The sequence below is a fragment of the Hemitrygon akajei genome, chromosome 10 (assembly GCF_048418815.1).
Source record: "Hemitrygon akajei chromosome 10, sHemAka1.3, whole genome shotgun sequence".
In the NCBI taxonomy this organism is placed as follows: domain Eukaryota; kingdom Metazoa; phylum Chordata; class Chondrichthyes; order Myliobatiformes; family Dasyatidae; genus Hemitrygon; species Hemitrygon akajei.
Genome location: NC_133133.1, coordinates 42,243,419 through 42,263,339, shown reverse-complemented (window position 1 = coordinate 42,263,339; position 19,921 = coordinate 42,243,419).

Sequence of the window (19,921 nt, the reverse complement as noted above, 5' to 3'; positions counted from 1 at the left end):
GTCCATACGTGTCATCCCATGAGCATCCAGATCCGATATATCTTTTTCTGCAATTTCCACAATCTCTAACTGGATCCCACCACTAAGCAGACCCTCCCCTTCCCTCTCTGCTTTCCACAGGGACTGCTCTCTTTATTACTTCCTTGTCTGCTCTTCTCTCTCCCACTGCTCCACCTCCAGACTCTTATCCTTGCAAACATCCTAAGTGTTACATCTGCCATTTAGGACCCCAGACAGTCCTTCCATGTGAGGCAGTGCTCCCAGCTTGGCTTCCACTACATCAGTGAGACCCAACGCAGATTGTGGGATTACTTCTTTGTGCATTTTCTTTCCATGTGCCTTAACAGCCAAGATCTCCCAGTGACCAGCCATTTTAATGCCACTTCCCATTCCCATACGGACATGTCTGTCCATGGACTCCTCTACTGCCAAGTTGAGGCTAGATGCAGACTAAATGAAATACATCTCATGTTCCATCTTGGTAACCCTCCAATCTGATGGCACCTTCATTGATTTCTCTAACTTCTGGTAACTACTTCTCTCTGTGTCTCCACCCCTTTTGTTTTTCCCTTTTCTCCCCTACCTTCTTCACTTGCCCCCCTCCCTACTTTCATGACTTGTCCATCACCCACTCCTTCCTCCCTCTGGTTCCACAGCTTCTTCCCTTTATTTCATGGGTTACTGTCCTTTGCTGTCAGATTCCATTATGTCTGTCCATAACTCTTCCACCTATCAACTCCTAGCATCTCACATAATTACCTTCCACGCACTGCCAACCTACTTATCTCCCCCCTTTCTCCTGGATGCACCTAGCTCTTGTCAACTGGTGCTCCACCCCTCCCCTACCCTTTTATTCTGGCTTCTTTTAACAATTCCAATGAAATGCCTCAGCCCACAACATTGACTGTTTGTTTCCTTCCATAGAGCTGCTGAGCTCACTCTGTGTATGTTGCTTTTTATCTGACTGTACAAAGTCTTGCTCACAAGTATGTAAAGTCTTGGATCATAATGGCTGAGCTGCCCCAAAAGCCATCCGACCAACAGCCTGATTTATCCGTACCTATTGTATTATAAACTTCAGCCAGCATTTAGCCCCTTTTTTAACAGTGTTGCATAGATTGTTATGTCCCATCTGAAGGATGGATTTGCAAGAGATGGCAACAGAGTGGTTTGCAGTCAGAAAGATGTGGGCCTAGGAATCTTCAATAGTGGCTATGGCAAACTTTAAAATCTCATAGTAACAGTTCAAACTTGACTAAGAAAATACGTTACTGAAAATATCTCCCCATCCTCCTCCATCTCACCCATTTAAGTGGATGAGTCAATATGGAGTATGTTTTGGAAAAAACACTGAGAATAAGATGAACACAAAATGTGTGCTGGACAGGACACTTCAATGTGCATCAGCTGAGAGATCTGGCCAGTTCTATGAGAGGTAATAGGCAAATGAGAAGATATAAGAAGCCCATGGAAAACAAGCTACCTTATCACTTCCACATCAATTTACTCATTGCAGATCCATGATACTAAGAGATCTCATTACGTAGTCCTTGTGGAGAGTAAGTAATTTCTACACTCAGATAAGAACTTTCATTATGTCATGTTGCATAACACCAGGCTAAAAGGGTTTGGATTTAGAACAATATTGGGCACCTATAAGATAATGTGATGTGGTTAAGCATCACTTACTCAATGATGAGGCAGGATTTGGCCATATGTGATTTCAAGGATTAATATATTGAAACATTACTGCAGGAATTCCTCAAGGCAGTGTACTGAACTTAGCTATTTTCAACTGCTTTATCATTATTCTGCTCTCTAACATAACGTGCAAGTATTTGAAAATGATTGAAAGTTGTTCAATTCCATTGGGAACTCCTCAGATATTGAAGTAGCCCATACCTTCATGCAAAAAGTACTGTGATATAATAATCTCAAAAATTCCACTTAATAACCAACTCAAAAAATAAAGCTTATCTGACCAGTTCCTCTTTTTATCAAACAGCATTGCTATCAATAATTCTAACATCTGGGAGATTATCATTTAACATTGAATTAACAGGACCTCCCAAATGAATAATAAATTTACAAAAACAGGTCAGAAGCTGCTTATCTTTTCAGAAACGAGTTAATTCCAACAGAGCAAAGCAGTCCTCCGCCTACATGGAATAGAATAAGTACATGTTTAGATAATATTCATTTGCGTTGCTGAGTGCATCCCCAAGAATGCTCGAGAAGCTCAACACTGCTTCAGATAAATCCACCCATTTGATCAGCAGTGCATCCATCCATCTATTTCAGCAGCTTGTCAAGGTTTCCAGAACACCACAATTTAAGCTACCTCTATCATCTAAAGGCACATTGGAAGACTATTAATTTCAAGATGCCATTCAATACACTTGGCATCCAAATTCACTGGTTTAGAGAACTGAAACACAAAGCACAGTAATGGAAAGGTAACTCACCAACGCTTCAACTCGGCAAGCAGGCCCAGTAGGTCTAGCCTCACTGATGAAGCACACATCCAGTAAGGCTGAGGTAAGATATGACAGAGGTATTCAGGATCATGGTATTAAAAAGGGTAAACTAGAAAGTAGCTGCTCTCATTCACAGAAGCTGCAGGAAGAGGAACCAAGTTTTAAAATGAAGCACAGAAGATAAATAAAGAATATGAGGAAAGTCATTTTTACGCAAAGCATGTGGTCATCCCGCATTTACTGCCCTGTGAGGATGATTCAAAAGGGAAGGAGAGGGAAATTAACTTAAAGAACTATAAGGAAAGAACAGCAGGCTGATTCACTCCTACAAAATCCTAAGATAATTCTGTGATTCTGTGAAAAGTTGAGCATAACACTGCACAGCAGACTCCTTGCGTCAAGTGGCATACTCTGTTCCTCTGTCTTCTGGTCTTAAGGACTGAAGGGTCTGTACTATGCTGTACTGTTCTACGTTCAGGAATTTGGCAAAAATGACAGCTCACTGGTCATTGAACAGGAGGATTGCTGGTGAGAGTGCGACCACACATCAGCCATTAGAGATGGAATCTCAATAAAATATCTTTTTGAAAAGAAGGAAATACATGGGCCAATTAAAACAATCAACAGTTCAGGAAACTGGATTTTAAAACTCAATTAACATGGTGCTATTGATTATCAGATTAATTCTCAGTCTTAAGCAGCCATGAATGACTCTATTCTTATTGTAATAGAAGCTTCTCAAAAACTCATGAAGAAGACGTGCCGAATGATCTTAGAAATCAAAGCCAATCAAATGAAGAAAAAAGAGCAGAAATTCATCCTTATTTGTTGTAAATATGTAAGTATTCTTTATTGTATTCAACTTCCAAAATTTGCTTTGCTGGCTTTAATAGAACAAGCAAAGTATATGTGTCACTTTTAAAATACTTATTGCAAGTAAATGTCTACCCTGTTTTTGCCTTATTTACTTATTACATCCAGCTAATGGTGTAGTGGCATCAGCATTGGACTTCAAGATGAATGGTCCCTAGTTCGAATCCAGTTGGCTCCTTGCATGCTTTCCATCTGTCTGTGGAAGGTTGAGTGTTGAACTAGCAACTCAGCCTTGTAAAAAACAGTCAAATGCTACAAAAATGACACCTGATGCACCACGAAGTGCAGAAAAGGAGCAATAACTTATTAAATGAATAGTATTCATAAAATATAGACCTGTTCTTTTTTAATGTTTTCTTTTCTCCAGAAGGCATGCTGGTCATGGTTTAACTTGTTGGCTGCTGTTTCAGAGGGATTGACAGTCATTCAGTTACTACATCCGGCGACAAATCGAAAATGCCATGTGGTGGACTTCTACCTCACTGACTCCTGCTTGGCCGTTCACCGGCAGCCAACAGCTTCGAGATAACTGGAAAATTAATGGTGTGAGTGTTTCCTGAATGTTGGATGAGAAATGAGGGGAAAACATGATAATCAGTCCCAATTCCTGTCATAGTTAATTAAATAGCTGAAGTGGCTTACATGCTTTGTATTGATTGTTGCTTGTATAGATAGCTCTTATAGATAGCGGGGTCAAGGGATATGGGGAGAGGGTAGGAACGGGGTACTGATTGTGTATGATCAGCCATGATCACAGTGAATGGCGGTGCTGTCTAGAAGGGCCGAATGGCCTACTCCTGCACCTACTGTCTATTGTCCCGAACTTTCATTGTGATGAGTTCAGTCTGGGTAGTATGCTCCAGTTCCTTGACATTCTTTGAGTAATCCATCCAAAATCAAGGTTATGAGCGCAAAATATTTTTGAAATTTAAATGCAAATTACATTCTATACAAATCAGATTTCCTATTTATTTTGCATAAGTTGCTTGGCATTGGCAACCAGCTGTGTTGTATATTACAAGAATTACAGAGTGATGTACCATCAATAACTCTGAGACGTGGGTTAAGGTAGGCTTTTATTGGCTGGAAGAAAGCACAAGCAGCAAGTGACCATCACACAACATCCTGGAGACTGAGGAAGGGTCTGTGGCTCCAATCCCCTTTATACCGGGATCTGTGGGAGGGGCCACAGGAGCAGTCAGCAGGGGCGGCATGTCCAGACAGGTATATGTAGTTCACCACACTGAGGTTAAAATGGATAATGTGCAAACTAACAGTTTACTGAACATAAGTACTAAAAGAAAACAAAAGTATAGAATTGCATTCAAGAAAATTGTCCCTTCAATCTTCTACAAGGTGATCATACTGTCAGATGATAAGAACCATAACATTATAAGACATACAAATAGAATTAAGCCATTTGGCCCATTGAATCTGCTCTGTTAATCCAATGGTTAATTTATTATCCCTCTCAACTCCTCTCACCTGTCTTCTCCCTGTAACTTTTGATGCCCTGACTGATCAAGAACCTATCATCCTCTGCTTTAAATATACTTAGCGACTTGACCTCCGCTGCTGTCTCTGGCAATGAATTGCACAGATTCAGAATCAAAATCAGTTCTAATATCACTGGCATATGTTATGAAATTTAGTTGCTGCAGCACTGTAAATTACAATAAAAATATTAAATTTAATAAAATAAGTAGTGCAAAAAGGGAGGGAAAAGTACTGAGGTTCATTGTCCATTCATAAATCTGATGGTGGAGGGGAAGAAACTGTTTCTGAAACATTGATTGTGTGTCTTCAGGCATGCTGTACCTCCTCCTTAATGGTAGCATTGAAAAGAGGGCATTTCCTGGGTGATCAGGGTACTTAATGATGAATGCCACCTTTTTGAGGAATCACCTTTTGAAGATGTCCTGGATGCTGGGGAGGTTAGTACCCATGATGGAAGTGGTAAAATTTACAACTTTTTGCACTTTTTCCTATCCTGAGCTGTGGCCCTTCCATACCAGATGGTGAGTCAACCAGTTAGAATGCTCTCCATGATACATCTGTAGAAATTTGTGAGTGCCTTTGGTGACATACCGATTCTCCTCAAACTCTTATTGAAATATAGTCGCTGTCATGCCTCCGTTGTAATTGCATCAATATGTTAGGCCCAGGATAGATCCTCAGAGATGATGACTTCCAGCAACTTGAATCTGTTCCTTTCTGTTTCTGATCCTTTGATGAGGACTGATGTGTGTTCCCTTGACTTCCCCTTCCTGAAATCTGCAATCAATTCCTTTGCCTTACTGATGTTGAGTGCAAGGTTGTTGCTGCAACACCACTCAACTAGCTGGTATATCTTCCTTACTCCTGGACACCTCCTTATCACCATCTGAAACTCTGCCAATCGTAGTTGTGTTATTGGCAAACTTATGGATGGTGTTTTAGTTGTGCCTAGCCACACTGTCATTCATGGGATTAGAGGGAGTAGAACAGTGGGCTAAGCATACATCCTTCAGGTTCGCCAGTGTTGATCATCATCAGATGTTATTTCCGATCTGCACTGACTGTGTTCTCTCCAGTTGCAGAGGGACATACAGAGGCCTAGGTTGTGGAGCCTGTTGATTAGTATGTGATTAGGATGTGATGGTGTTGAATGCTGAGCTGTGATCAACAAACAGCAGCCTGATATATATTCTGATTCATCACTTCCTGGCTACAGAAATTGCTCCTCATCTCTGTTGTAAAGGGGCATCTTTCTATTCTCAGGCTGTACCCTTTGGTCCTGGACTTCCCTACTCCTTCCACACTGTCCTTCCAGCCCTAGAAAATCGAGGACCTGTTCAGTCTCAGCTCTACTATTCCCACTGCTAATAGACCAGGAAATTGATTTTGTCACACCCCAAAAACTAACTTCTTTTTGGAAGTTTTGATTAACTGTACTAATTTGTGAGCCTTCTAGGAGGTTCTAAACTATTAAACTGGAACTCTTGGGTGCCAAGACTATTTTGTACATAGCTATTGGATATAACTTTCTTTAAATTCACTTAAGAAACTGACCACTGTAATTCAATTGAACCAAGGAATGATTCTGTATATTTTTAAGTAATTTTCTATCATTTGAACTCAGATTATTCACAGGTGATGGATTGGCGCAATGGTACACCCCCTTTCAACTTATTGATCAAACTGATCCTCATTACACACTTAAATCTACCAAGGAAAAAATTTTAAGCATTTCCTTTCAAAATTATATTTTAAATCTCTACATGATTGCAGTGGCTTATGACAGATTTTATATATAATTATATTTATTTGAGCAGAAATCTTAAGGCAATTTAAGGCATAATTTGTGTTTCTTTTGTCAAATACAATCCAAGTGGCAACTCATTCCTTTCTTTTTTTCATCCAGTGCCCACACAGACACTCACACATGTACCAGGATATTGGCTGGGAGTGGGAACTCCTGCTAGCTAATGTAACTTTGCAGAAAACTGTAGCATTTGAGCTAATGAAAAGTGCAGGCAAGTTAAATATGTTTCTGTTTAAGTCATTTTTAAATTTGAGTCATGTCCTGTCAGGACTAATGAATCAGTAATATATATGGTATGTGAATATATTACATTGACTTAGTAGGTTTTAGACTTGCCTCAAAATCAGTAGATTACGATTCCAGTCCCACTTATAAGTATTAAGAACAAATATCCAGACAGATTCCTTAAAAAGGAAAGAAGGCATACTTAACTATTGTTGGTGTCCCTTCTGAATAAGATGTTAAATCAAACCCTCATTTGCTTTCTCAAATGGATGTAAACCATTCTTGACTTGATAATGGACGGTAGCTAAAAGTACATTTATACCAAATTTTGTGGCATCCAGCAGGCATTTTGTTCTTGGTACCTCTGCTAAGAAATCCATTTGCACATAAGGTCTATATGAGCATGCATGCATAGTCAAGGTTTTCTTTGTGCATTTTATCACTGTGGGCATATAAAGAAAACCAGGCATCTCGAGTTGGAGTGGGCTTAAAGGAATCACAGCAGAAAGAGGCCAGAGATGGACATGAGAGTTTGGGATCATTAAGAAGCTGAAAGTCGATTGATAAATAGCAAGATCACTGCTGGGGAGGCATCATGAGATTTGGAACGACACTCGGACATGGGCTATTGGAGGTTAGATTTAGTTAATGGCAGCTTGCATTTGATGGTTGTGGGGCTGGGAAATTGAAGCATGCTTATCAGGAGTGAACTTGGTAGTCATTGCTAGCATTTATTGTCCATTTCTAATTGCCTCTTAAAAGATGGTGATAATGCCACTTACTTTAACTGCTGTAATCCTTCCAGTGTTGGAAATTGAACAGTGTTGTTGATAGCATGTCCCAGGGTTTGGGCCCAATGATAAGGAAGAAATGTTAATATATTTCCATGGCACTATTGTGGATAACTTGTAGAGAGCCTGCAGAAAGGGATGCTTCTATCCATCTATTGCCCCTATCCTTTATGGTAATAGAGATCACAGGTTTGGAGCTGGGCTTGCAAGAGTAATTAAACCCTCAGAGATTTTCTGTGTGTGTGGTGTGATGGGGGAAGAGGGTGTGTATTAGGAATGATAGACACGTTGTGTATCAATGGCTGGAACTTTCATGATTCACCTTTAGGCACAAAAGCAACGTTCTTTTCCCTAATGTCCTGGTCCATACTTATTCTTCCATAATCATCTAAACATTGGATTATTTGGTCATTATTTTATTTGAGTTAGAGATTACAGTGCAGAACAGGCCCTTCCAATGGCCATTGATTTAACCCTAGCCGAATCAGGAAAATGTAGGAAGACCAATTAACCTACAAATTGGTAAGGCTTTTGGCTGTGAGAAGAAACTGGAGCACCTGAGAAAACCCATATACTCACAGGAAAAACGTACAAGTTTTCTTACAGAGGATGCCGGAATTGAATTCCGAACTCTGAGGACCCATGTTGTAATAGTGTCACACTATCTGCTATGCTACCTTGGCGACTTACATCATTTCTGTTTGTTAGAACTTCTGTATTCAAAATAGCTGCCAATTTTGCATCATCACAGTAGAGACTGCAATTCAAAAATAGAATTACATTGTTAACTCCATAGCACTTACGGAAACAAAGCATAAAAATTGTTTGATTTAAATGAACATTGTTCACTGCTCGACTTTAGATGAATCAACTGTCTAAAATAGGAACAGAGAGAGATTTTATATTATCTGTTCAAATTTTATATATTGCACATTTTGTACAGAGGTAACTCATAAGTAATCAGAGGTGACAGTGTTTGAAGTTTACTGATTTAAGTGTGTAAAACCACGAATTCACAGTGAAATCATTCATTTGAGGGCTGGTCTAAAGTGAGTATTCTCTTGTTTCAGACTAAACATGAACTCAGCTCCACTTTTATTTCATTTATCTGAGATCAAGTCTGCCAGGTATGGAACAGTTCCAAATCACAAGCCAATCAAGGTATCATTTCACATAATATTGTGAACAGTCAGGCTTCATATTATAAATAAAAACACTGGCAGACACCAGAGAAGGTGCAAAAAAGGATCTACTTAGATGATGCCTAGTTTGGCATTAGGAAAGATTGAACAGACCAGGGCTCCTTTTCCCAAAAAAAATGCTGAAAGGTGACCAAATGGGTTCCATTAAGTTAGGGAAGGATTGGCAGGGCACACAACTTTTATGCTTTGTGTTCAAGATGCATTATTAGTAACTTTGTGCTACTTCCTCACAATTTGTGACAAATCAGCTTTAACAATCCTGGAAGGACATTGAAGTTAAAACATGAAGCATGTTTTCAAAAATGGCCAACACAGGTTCAAATCAACTGCTTAAATCTATTCTGCATTAGTGCTGCAGCAGGTAATGGATGTTATCCCAGATATGATTGTAAGTTACTGAAATAAATGTCAAAACACAGATGAAAATGAGCTCCCTCTGTTTCCAACACTGCACTGACGGTTTTGACCAATGAGCTGGAAAGGAAAAAGCAATCCTTAATTTGCAAAGGACCAAGGGACAAGCAGACCTTTCAGGAGCACTCTGAAATAATATTGGATTTAGTTGTACAGGGAACTGCAGCTTTAATATCAAGGAACACAGTTACAGAAATACAGCAAATGGAAATGTTTTCCAAAACATTTAATTACTATAAATAAACATGAGAGATGCTAGAAATCTAGAACAACACACACAAAACCCTGGAGGAACTCAACAAGTCCTTATGAAGTGTCTTGGTGCAAAATATCAACTGTTTATTCCCTTCCGTAGATGCTGCCTGACTTGCTGAATTCTTCCTGCAGTTGTGTTTGTTGTTACTTATTATGCAGTACATGAGCAGAATCGATAAACGCATCTTCAAATGCCACACCAACTGAATCACTAACCATAGACTCTGCTCATTCACTTAAGTCACCTTCCAGCAATCACTATCAATCAAATTAACATGATTCAGTAGATAACTGTCTTTAATCTGAATCTCCCACTCCAGAAACCTGAGCATAAAAAACAATACTAATTTTCCAGCGTAGACTTAAGCAACTAATGCAGAGTTGGATGACACATCCAATTGCCATGGAACTGACAACTGGACATGACCGTTCTCAAATCACAACTTGAAGATGAATAAGAGAGTTATTGTTGATTTCCTAACCAAAATTTATCCTCTATTCAACATTATCAGGAACACTTATCCGGGTCATGACTGTAGCACCGTTGGTCGAAGCTTTCTTGTGGGCAATTTGGCAGCTTTGTTTTCCACGTAGAAGATGTGATCAAATTTCAGTGATTCATCATTGGCTCCAAATTACTTATTGATGTCCTGAAAGTGATGTGAGGCAGGCTAGTTAAACCTTTTTCTTTCTTTCGAGTTCTTAATATTAATATGACAACACCCTGCATGATGCTGAACAACACAGTGATCATGTGAAATGTGATGGACTCAGAACACTGCTGGCAGCTCAGAACTGGGCAAAATTAGATCCTATGGACCACCAGTAGTAGCAGAAATGTAGGCCATCAGAACTCAGTGTCATGACTTGGCACATCGCTCACATTCTCATTATAATAGTGCAAGAAGACTAACCTTGATTTTGATTCAACAAAGAGTGCCGACATCTCACTGGGAGTGCCACCATCATGGGAATAAATCCTAGAACTTCATACTGCATACTGTAGGAACCTTTGGTCATGATGGCACCTGCATACAATGCTCCTTTGGTCGACATCTCTGGATGATCGTGAAACCATGTATTTCAATTCCTTTATGCCTTTTACATTTGTTTTTCGACTGGCCTGTGATACTGGAACTGCTGGAGCCTGTGATTTGCTAATTAGAAATCGTTTGGGTGCTCCAGCGCTCTGCAGTTTCTGAGAGCATTCTGGGAGGCAGAGGCAGTGTGCTTGAGCCTTGTGGTGGGCAGGCTGTGAGTCGATGTTTGATTCCATTTCGCCAACTAAAGCATCTATTGTTCGCCGATTAAAGCAATGACGGAAATTGAAACCTCCAGGTGAATGTGGAAGTTTGGAGATCGTTTGGATGCTTCTACGCTCCACTGTCTCCGAGAGGATTTCGGGTGACAGAGGCAGCCTGCGTATACGTCATGGTGGGCAGGCCTAGGGGCGCAAGCTGATGTTCGACACCATTTCGCAGATTAAAGCTTCCATTATTCTCCAATTAAAGTGACAAGGGAGATTGAAACATGGAGGTGAATGCGAACATGGGCTGCCCGCTTTTTGATTGCTGGTGGGATTGCTCCTCTGCCTGTGACCTTCCGATTGCTGGTGAGATCCCTGTATGACCGAAGAGGGAAGGGTGCCTTTTCATTGCTGGGGGATCACTCTGCCACTGTGCCCGGAGAACGTTACTCAGGTTTTCTCTCGTTTGGATATGGACTTAGGCTATAGAGTTTTTTTCAGTCTTATAGTTTTTGAATATTCAGTGTTTTTCGCCCAATTGTTCTCATTTTTTGTGTGCGGGGGAAGGGGATTTGGGGATCGATGTGCCTGTTCCATTTTTCTTTGTTTTTTTGCTCAGGAAGGAGGGATTGGGGGTGTTGATGATCATGCTACCATTCTTTTCTTTCTTGGTTTCATGGCTACCTGGAGAAGAAGAATTTCAGGGTTGTATACTTTGATAATAAATGAACCTTTGAACCTTTAGACCTTTGAACTACAAGTAAGGCTGGAGGCTGGAGCCCACTGACTGCAAATCTGAGAGTCAAAGGCCTAGAACTAGAGGTCAAAGGCCCATAGACAGCCTGACCAGGGGTGAAGGCCAGTCTGTGTGTATTGGATGGGTAGGATGGTAGAAAAGGAGCTTATTTTGCAGCTGTTGTTGTTGCTTGTATGGTTCTGTGGAACATTGTGGGCATGCTACGTTGGTATGTGTGGAGATGCTTGCAGACCGCTCCAGGGCATCCTTAGGTTGTGCTGGTTGTTAATACAAACAAAACACTTCACTGTATGTTTCAATCTACATGTGATAAATAAATAAATAGGTCTGAAATTTGCACATCCCACTCCTGTACACTCATTTCTCTATTCCTCATTCCAACTGCATACAGTGCAAACATACTATAAACCATAAGAGAATTAAGTCGTCTGGCATATGGAGATTTCCCTGCTATTTATCATGGCTGATTTATTATTCCTCCCAACCCTATTCTTCTGCCTTCTACCTGTAACCTTTGATGCCCCTACTTATCAAGAACCTATCAACTCCGCTTTAAGTATTCAAAATGACTTGGCTTACACATCCATCTGTGGCAATGAATTCTACAGATTCACCACCCTCTGACTAAACAGCGTTGACTGTACCAGGGTTGCCTCCCTTCCTGATGCACTAAACAACTTTTGTGCACATGTTGGGGTATGCAACACAACACTGGCCACAATAAGATACCCTCCTTCCAGGTGGGCAGCCACTGTCTGCAACAGTGGCAGACATGAAAATGACTCTGGAGAGAGTCAACCTCCATAAGGCGGCTAGACCAGAAAACACTTCAGGCCGACTCTCAGGATACATGCACACCAGCTCATCGATATCTCCACGGGCATCTTCAACACTTCAGTCATCCATTCTGCTGTCCCCACATATTTCAAATCAGCCACCAACATGCCTGTACCAAAAACTCTATACAGAATTAAATGACTACTGCCCAGTGGCACTGATGCCAAACATCATGAAGTGCTTTGAACAGCTGATAATGGCACATATCAAAAACTCCATTCCTGCCACATTGGACACTCACCAATATGCTTTCCAACTGAACCACTCAAGGACAGATGCCATAGCACCTGTCATGTCATGCAGCTGGCTCTGATACACTGACAAAACAAGGACACTCACAGTACGTCAGAAGGCTTTTTCTGGATTTTAGTTCAGCATTCAACACTATTGTCCTACAGACTTTGCTGATCAAACTCCTATTCCTCATTCTAAGTACATGACTGGGCATTGGACTTCCTAACCAACGGACCTCTGATAGTCAGGATGCACAGCCACCTCCCCCTTCCCATCATCCTCAGCACGGGTGGCCCCCAGGGATTTATGCTGAGCATATTGCTGTACACTCTGTTCACAGATGACTGTATGACCAAATACTCAAGCAATCACCTTGTCAAGTTCGCTGATGACATGACAGTGGTTGGTGGTGGGTCTCATCACCAGCAACGATGAAATGGCCTACAGAAAGGAGGTGGAAGAGCTTGAGGCCTGGTGGCAGGCAAATAACTTTTTCCTTAATGTCAACAGGGCAAAGATGGTTATTGACTTCAGGAGAACTCATACCTCACCCTTTACATTAATGGAACAGCAGTGGAAACTGCAGGCAGTTCACATCACATCCAACTACTTATGCTTCCAGAACATATCCTACACAGTAAAGTCTTTAACTTTTGTGTTTTTTATGCTGCATCAGATCCAGGATAATAATTATTTTGTTTTTCTTACATTTGTGTACAAGAAATGACATTATACTATCTTGAATCTTGAACCTAGAGGAATTTGTGCTCATCTCTGTTCTAAAGTAGCACCGCTCTATTCTGAGGCTGTGCCCTGTAGTACTTGACTTCTCTACTATAGGAAATATCTCCTCCATGACCACTCTATCTAGGCTTTTCAATATTTAATAGGTTTCAATGAAATCCCCTCTCATTTTTCTAAACTCCAGTGAGTACATGTCCACATCTATCAAAGGATCCTCATACATTAACCCTTTCATCCCTAGGATCATTCTCGTGAACTTCCTCTGGACCCTCAGCACATTCTTTCTTAGATAAAGGACCAAAAATTGTTCACAATACAGGCAGTCCCTGGGTTACGTACGGGTTCTGTTCCTGAGTCCATCTTTAAGTTGGATTTGTACGTAAGTCGGAACAAGTATATCCAGTATTATTTAGCATCAGTTAGTCAAATGTTTGTCTTAGTATATAGTATATATTTTACCTTTCTATGCATATAAAACACTTAAGAAATGTATGTATTCCAATAATTAAACCACTGCATTGCTTAGTAATAATTGTAGCTTTCATCGGGGCAGGGCCTTTCACATGCTCCATTATTCTCACTTTATCCTTTAAAATTGTTCTATTCGTTGACTGACTGTAGCCTAACGCTTTTCCAATGACCGATAATGTTTCACCTCTTTCCAAACACTTTATTATATCCACTTTATTTTCAATTGCAATCGCTTCCCGTCAATGGAACAGAAACACTGCGGGTGGCGGGTCCCGACCTCCGCTGGCTCCCGAGGTCCGCTGGGTCCTAAGGACCACTGCATTGATCCTCCACAATATGCCATGTGGGAACTTAAACTGCAGGTGGCAGTGTTTTTTTTATATCAACCCAGCACGGATGGTACAGGAGTCACTGGATTGGCATCAACCCGGCATGGGAGCAGTCTGTCACTGGATCGAACTCGGAAACCTCCATTATCAAGCCTGGTGCTGATCTCACTGCACCACCAGCCGACCAGAACGGTGGGGCGGGGTCAGGGTGAATCTGACTAAGAAAAATTTAAGCCAAATATAAAGTTAAACTATCAACACAGTGTCAACGGCAACAACTTAAAATGGCGGACGGCATCACGATCTGACTTAAAATGGCGGCTGGCGTTCTCCTTCCTCGGTTTGTAAGTACGAGTTGTCCGTAACTCGGGGACTACCTGTATTTTAAATGCAATCTAACCAATGTCTTATAAAGACATTATAAAGACTCAGAATTACATCCTTACTTTTATATTCTAGTCCTTTCAAAATGAATGATGACATTGAATTTTCCTTCCTTATCACCAACACAACCTACAAGTCAACCTTTAAGTAATCCTGCATGATTACTCCTTAGTCCCTATGCATCTCTGATTTCTGAATTTGCCCACCATTTAAAAGATAGTCTATGCTTTTTTTTCTTCTACCAAAGTGCATGATAATACACTACCCTACACTGTATTCCATCTGCTACATCTTTTTCCATTTTCCTAAACTGCAGGCTCCCTGTTTCCTTTAGACTACTTGCCCATCTCCCTATCTTTGTATCATCTGCAAACTTGGCCACAAAGTCATCAATTTCATCATCCAAATCATTGATATACAATATGAAAAGCAACAGTTCCAACGTTGACTCCTGCGGAACATAACTAGTATCAGCAGCCAACCAGGAAAGGCTTCCTTTATTCCCATTCTTTGCCCCCTGCCGGTTAGCCAATCTTCTATCAATGTGGCACTTTGTTGAAGGTCTTCTGATAATCCAAGTAAACAACATCCACTGACTCTCCTTTGTCTATCTTGCCCGTTATTTCCTCAAATAATTCTAGCAGATTTGTCAGGCATGATTTCCCCTTAAGATAACCATTATGACTTAAGCCTGTCTTGTCATGTACCTCCAAGTACCACAAAACCTCATCCTTAATGATGGACTCTAACATTTTACCAACCATTGAAGTTAGGCTAACTGGCCTATATTTTCCTATATTTTGCTTCCCTCTTTTCTTACAGAGTGGAGTGACATTTGAAATTTTATAGACCTCCAGAACCATGCCTGTCAATTCCATCCTTTCCAACCTTCCCTCAGATCAAGCCTTTTGACAGATGATCCCAGAAAAGTGACACCATTAGCATATTACAACATCAAGGAAACTCGGATTTGGCAAAGTAGTATTGAAGAAAATGAACAGAAAACACAGAGCAAATTGAGGCAGATTAACAGAAAAATAAACATAGGAGGCTTTATCTCCAATAATGAATAGACTTTTCTCATATAAAATATGATCTTTAAATATCAAATATAATATCAACTCACTGTGAACATGCCAGCTTCTGGTTTTATGACAGCTGGGCTTTTGTGTGTTTAACTTCCCAGCAATGAGTTGATTATTCTAAGATTACAGTGTCATTGCAGGCCTCAGACTGTTTCTATCTCTCCGGTTAAGCCTAAGAGACCAGTTTCCCAGATTGTGGGGATCTCAACCATTAATTAGAGGGAGCCTTGCCACCATTGCTGTGGATCATAAGGAACATGCACGCTTCTTTCCAGGAAACATTCTCTCCCACAAAGCAACCTATCATCCTTCTTACAAATGAAATCCGTGAACAGGCCCTTCTTGCAAACAATCCATTAGATCCCATCCCAAGATTGTTTCCATCAACCTATAAGCCACAGTCACCGATTCACCACCATTCACTGGCTTTCTTTCTGTCTCCTCCCATATCTGGTATCCCAATTAGTCTCATAGACCCTGTGATTACCCACCTAAACCCACTAAACCACAACCTACTCATTTCTCCCCCTTCCATCCCCGATCTCTAGCCCAGGAGACTAAAATTGCCTGCACTTGCATTAGAGCCTCATCTGGCATCTCAGTCAGGCTAGCTTTGGAGTAAAGAAATCTTTGAAAAAAATGTACTGCATTATCAAAGTGTTATCAAAGCTGCACAGTTTCATAATGATCCTACATGAACTGTTCCCTCCACTTGGAAGTTCTGCCTCAGTAAATTTTGAAGCTGAAGTGTGAAAAATGAGTCAGAGGAGAAACACAAAAAATGAGGTTTTGAGAGAGAAAGAAAGAAAGAAAGAGAGGGAGAGAGATAAACACAGACAGACAGACATAGACAAAAAAACAGAGAGAGGCAGATAGATAGACAGAGACAGAAAGAGATGGACAGACTGAGACAGATAGGAGAGAGAAGAGAGAGATTGTACATGTATGTGTTGTGTGAGAGATTTGGAAAAAACTTCAATATGAAGAGATGGCAGACTTTTCAATGAAAGTATCAGTGATAAAGCACAAGATACTTATTGAACATGCCAATTTAAATCTCTTTGTTCTAACAATTGTTGTATTGAAACCAATCTTGATTTAATTATTTTAAATATTTCTGTTGTGGGTAGATACATAAACATTCTCCTCAGCAATTTAGGCTGCAGTGTTTTGAGCTCAGTGACTCTATTTAGCACGAGGATTAGACTGACATAACCTTCTCCAGCTGCTGCGGCCTTTCAGTCAATTCTTCTGAATGTCTTGGGAATAACAAGCTCACAAATCATGTTGCATTATTGTATCACAGAAGCTGTTATCAATAAAGCATCATGTCGCTGACCAACCATTCTGCATTGTTGCTGGGTTATCTTCTAATGGATTGGTACACTCTTGCTGAATCTACAGAGGGTCAAGCAATCATGAACTTGTTACACTTATCAGGTACTTTCTGTCACCAAGACAACAGAACATAATAACTACCAGCTCTCTTGGGGGTGACCTCCTCTCCCCTGCCAGACATCAGTAAATCCCTTGAATCTATTTTCTCTTGAACCTATTTCTGAGTTCTTTGTAATTGCTTTGGAGAGCTTCATATCCAGTCAGAATGCTGCCATGAACTAACTCACAATTTGGACTTGAAGGGAGCTTTGTAGATAGCGTTAATCTGCCTTGATGTGTACTCATGCATGCAGAGGTTCTTTGCAAAGATAGCATTTGCAGGGCAGTGATGTTGTTGGCCAATGATTTATTATCTGATGACATCTTCTGGTTGACAAACTTTCCTGCAATTTATACTTTTTTAGTTAAAATCAAAAAGCAAAATTTAAAAGCAGACTTTGATAATCTGTTTACAGGCCTTGTGTAACTGTTTACAGTTCTTTTGGTACTTGTCTGGAAAGCTGCTTAAATTGTATTGCAAAGCCCAGTGTGACTCGAGAACATAGAGAAGCCTTGAATGCTAGCTGACATACTTTGTGAAGTTTTCATCAACTATTTACCTGTGGGGCTTGGGTTCAATTCAAAATTGATTGGGGTGAAGTTCTGTCTAACTGAAATGAGTTTCAGTCATGTTAATCCAGCTCCCCATGGGTGTGCAGAGACAGCACGAGGCTGGCTCTAATTAATACTAATTGGGAAATACCACTCAGAGGATACAGGATGGCTAGTGTGTGAAATGGATCAATGTCAATCAATAGAGAATAGTATTCTGAGTTTGGGGTTCACAATCAACCTCGGTTACTGAACTAATTATTATCACCAAATGTGCTTAATGAAGTCAGACACACAAGCCAGCCAATTGTCAGAATATGGATCTTATAATGGAATGCAGGCATGGCTTGTGGTCTGAACTCTCAAAAATTTAAAAGATTTTCTTGAAAACCCTGTAAATAGGGCTACATGTTAGCTTGAAAGCAACCTTCCTGGAAAATGAATTCAGAATTTGGTTAGGAGGCTAGAACACATCACAGCTGTGTACTTGGACCACTGTTTGTGACTATTAAAAACAACCAGCCATTCCAGACCTAGCATGTGTGTCTCAGCTGTTAATTCGACCCCACACCCTTCTGATAAATAGGGCCAAAAGTCATAAGACTCTGCACTCTTTTGATTTTAGAAAGAAAACCCTTCTCTTCAATGAAACCCTGAAGTGGCTTTTGATTAGAAAGACCATGAGATGGATATAGATTTTAAATGATTTTCTAAAAGAAACCCTCCAATGTGGCATGGCATAGAAAGAGTGCAAGGCCGTTTTGATATATCGGGTTAAAAGCAGGTTTTTGTTCTTTTCCCACCAATGTATTTTACTACTTTGATGAGAACTCCTGCTCTTTTGGGCAGTAATTCTGCTTCCTCTTGAGCCATTCCCAGCTTTCTTTAAACTATACTGTGTCTACTTCTGTTTGTAATAGGTGGCCTTATGCCCAAATCAATTTTATGTACAGGAGCTGGTAAAAAAGGAATCATAGAATCATAGAATGCTAGAACACAGAAACAGGCCATTTGGCCCATCTAGTCCATGCCAAACTATTTATCTGCTAAGTCCCATCAATCTGCAACCGGACCATAGCCCTCCATACCCCTCCCATCCATGTACTTCCTCTAGTTTCTCTTAAATTTTGAAATCAATCCCACATCCAACACTTCCTCTGGCAGTTCATTCCACAATCTCACCACTCTGAGTGCAGAAATTCCCCCTTATGTCTCCTTAAACATTTCATCTTTCACCCTTCACCCATGACCTCTATTTATTGTATCTCCCAACCTCAGTGGAAAAAGCCTGATGCACTTACCTAGTCTGTACCCCTCACAATTTTGTATATCTTTATCAAATCACCCCGATTCTTTTATGCTCTAGGCAATGAAGTCCTAACCTATTTGACATTTCCATAAACTCAGGTTCTCAAATTCTGGCAACATTGTTGTAAATTTTCTCTAAACTCTTTCAATCTTACTGATATCTTTCTTATAGGTAGGTGACCAAAACTGCACAAAATACTGTAAATTAGGTCTCACCAGTATCTTATACAGCTTCAAATAACATCCGAATCCTGTACTCAGTAGCTGGATTTTATGAACGTCAATGTGCCACAAGTGTTCTTTATGGCCCTATCTAACTGTGAAGCCACTTTCAAGGAATTATGGATCTATAATCCAGATCCCTCTGTTCTATTGCACTTCTCGGTGTCCTACTGTTCACCATGTGAGTCCTACCCTGGTTTATCCTCCAGAAGTGCACACCTCTCACTTTCTGCATTAAACTTCATCTGCCATTTTTCAGCCCATGATTCCAGCTGGTCCAGATCCCATTACAAGGTTTTGATCATCTTCCCTGCAGACCGTTAAGCCCCCATCTTGGCTTCATCTGCAAATTTGCTGATCCAGTTTACTACTGTTTACATCATCTAGATTGTTGATATAAATGATAAACTACAATGGACTCAGCACTAAATTCTGCAGCACAGAACTAGTCACGGGCCTTCGGTCAGTGAGGCATTCATCTCTGGCACTCTCGGTCTTCTGTGAAATCAATGTCTAATTCAATTTATTACCTCATCTTGAATGCCAAGTGACCAATTCCCATGAGGGACCTTGCTAAAGGCCTTGTTAAAGTCCATATAGACAGCATCCACTGCTTAGCCTTCATCAACTTTCCTGGTAACTTCCTCAATATATTCTATAAGATTGGTCAGACCTGCACAACCATGCACAAAGCCATGTTGACTACCTCTAAACAGTCCTCGTCTATCCAAATATTTATATATCTGGTCCCTTAGAATACCTTTCAGTAATTTA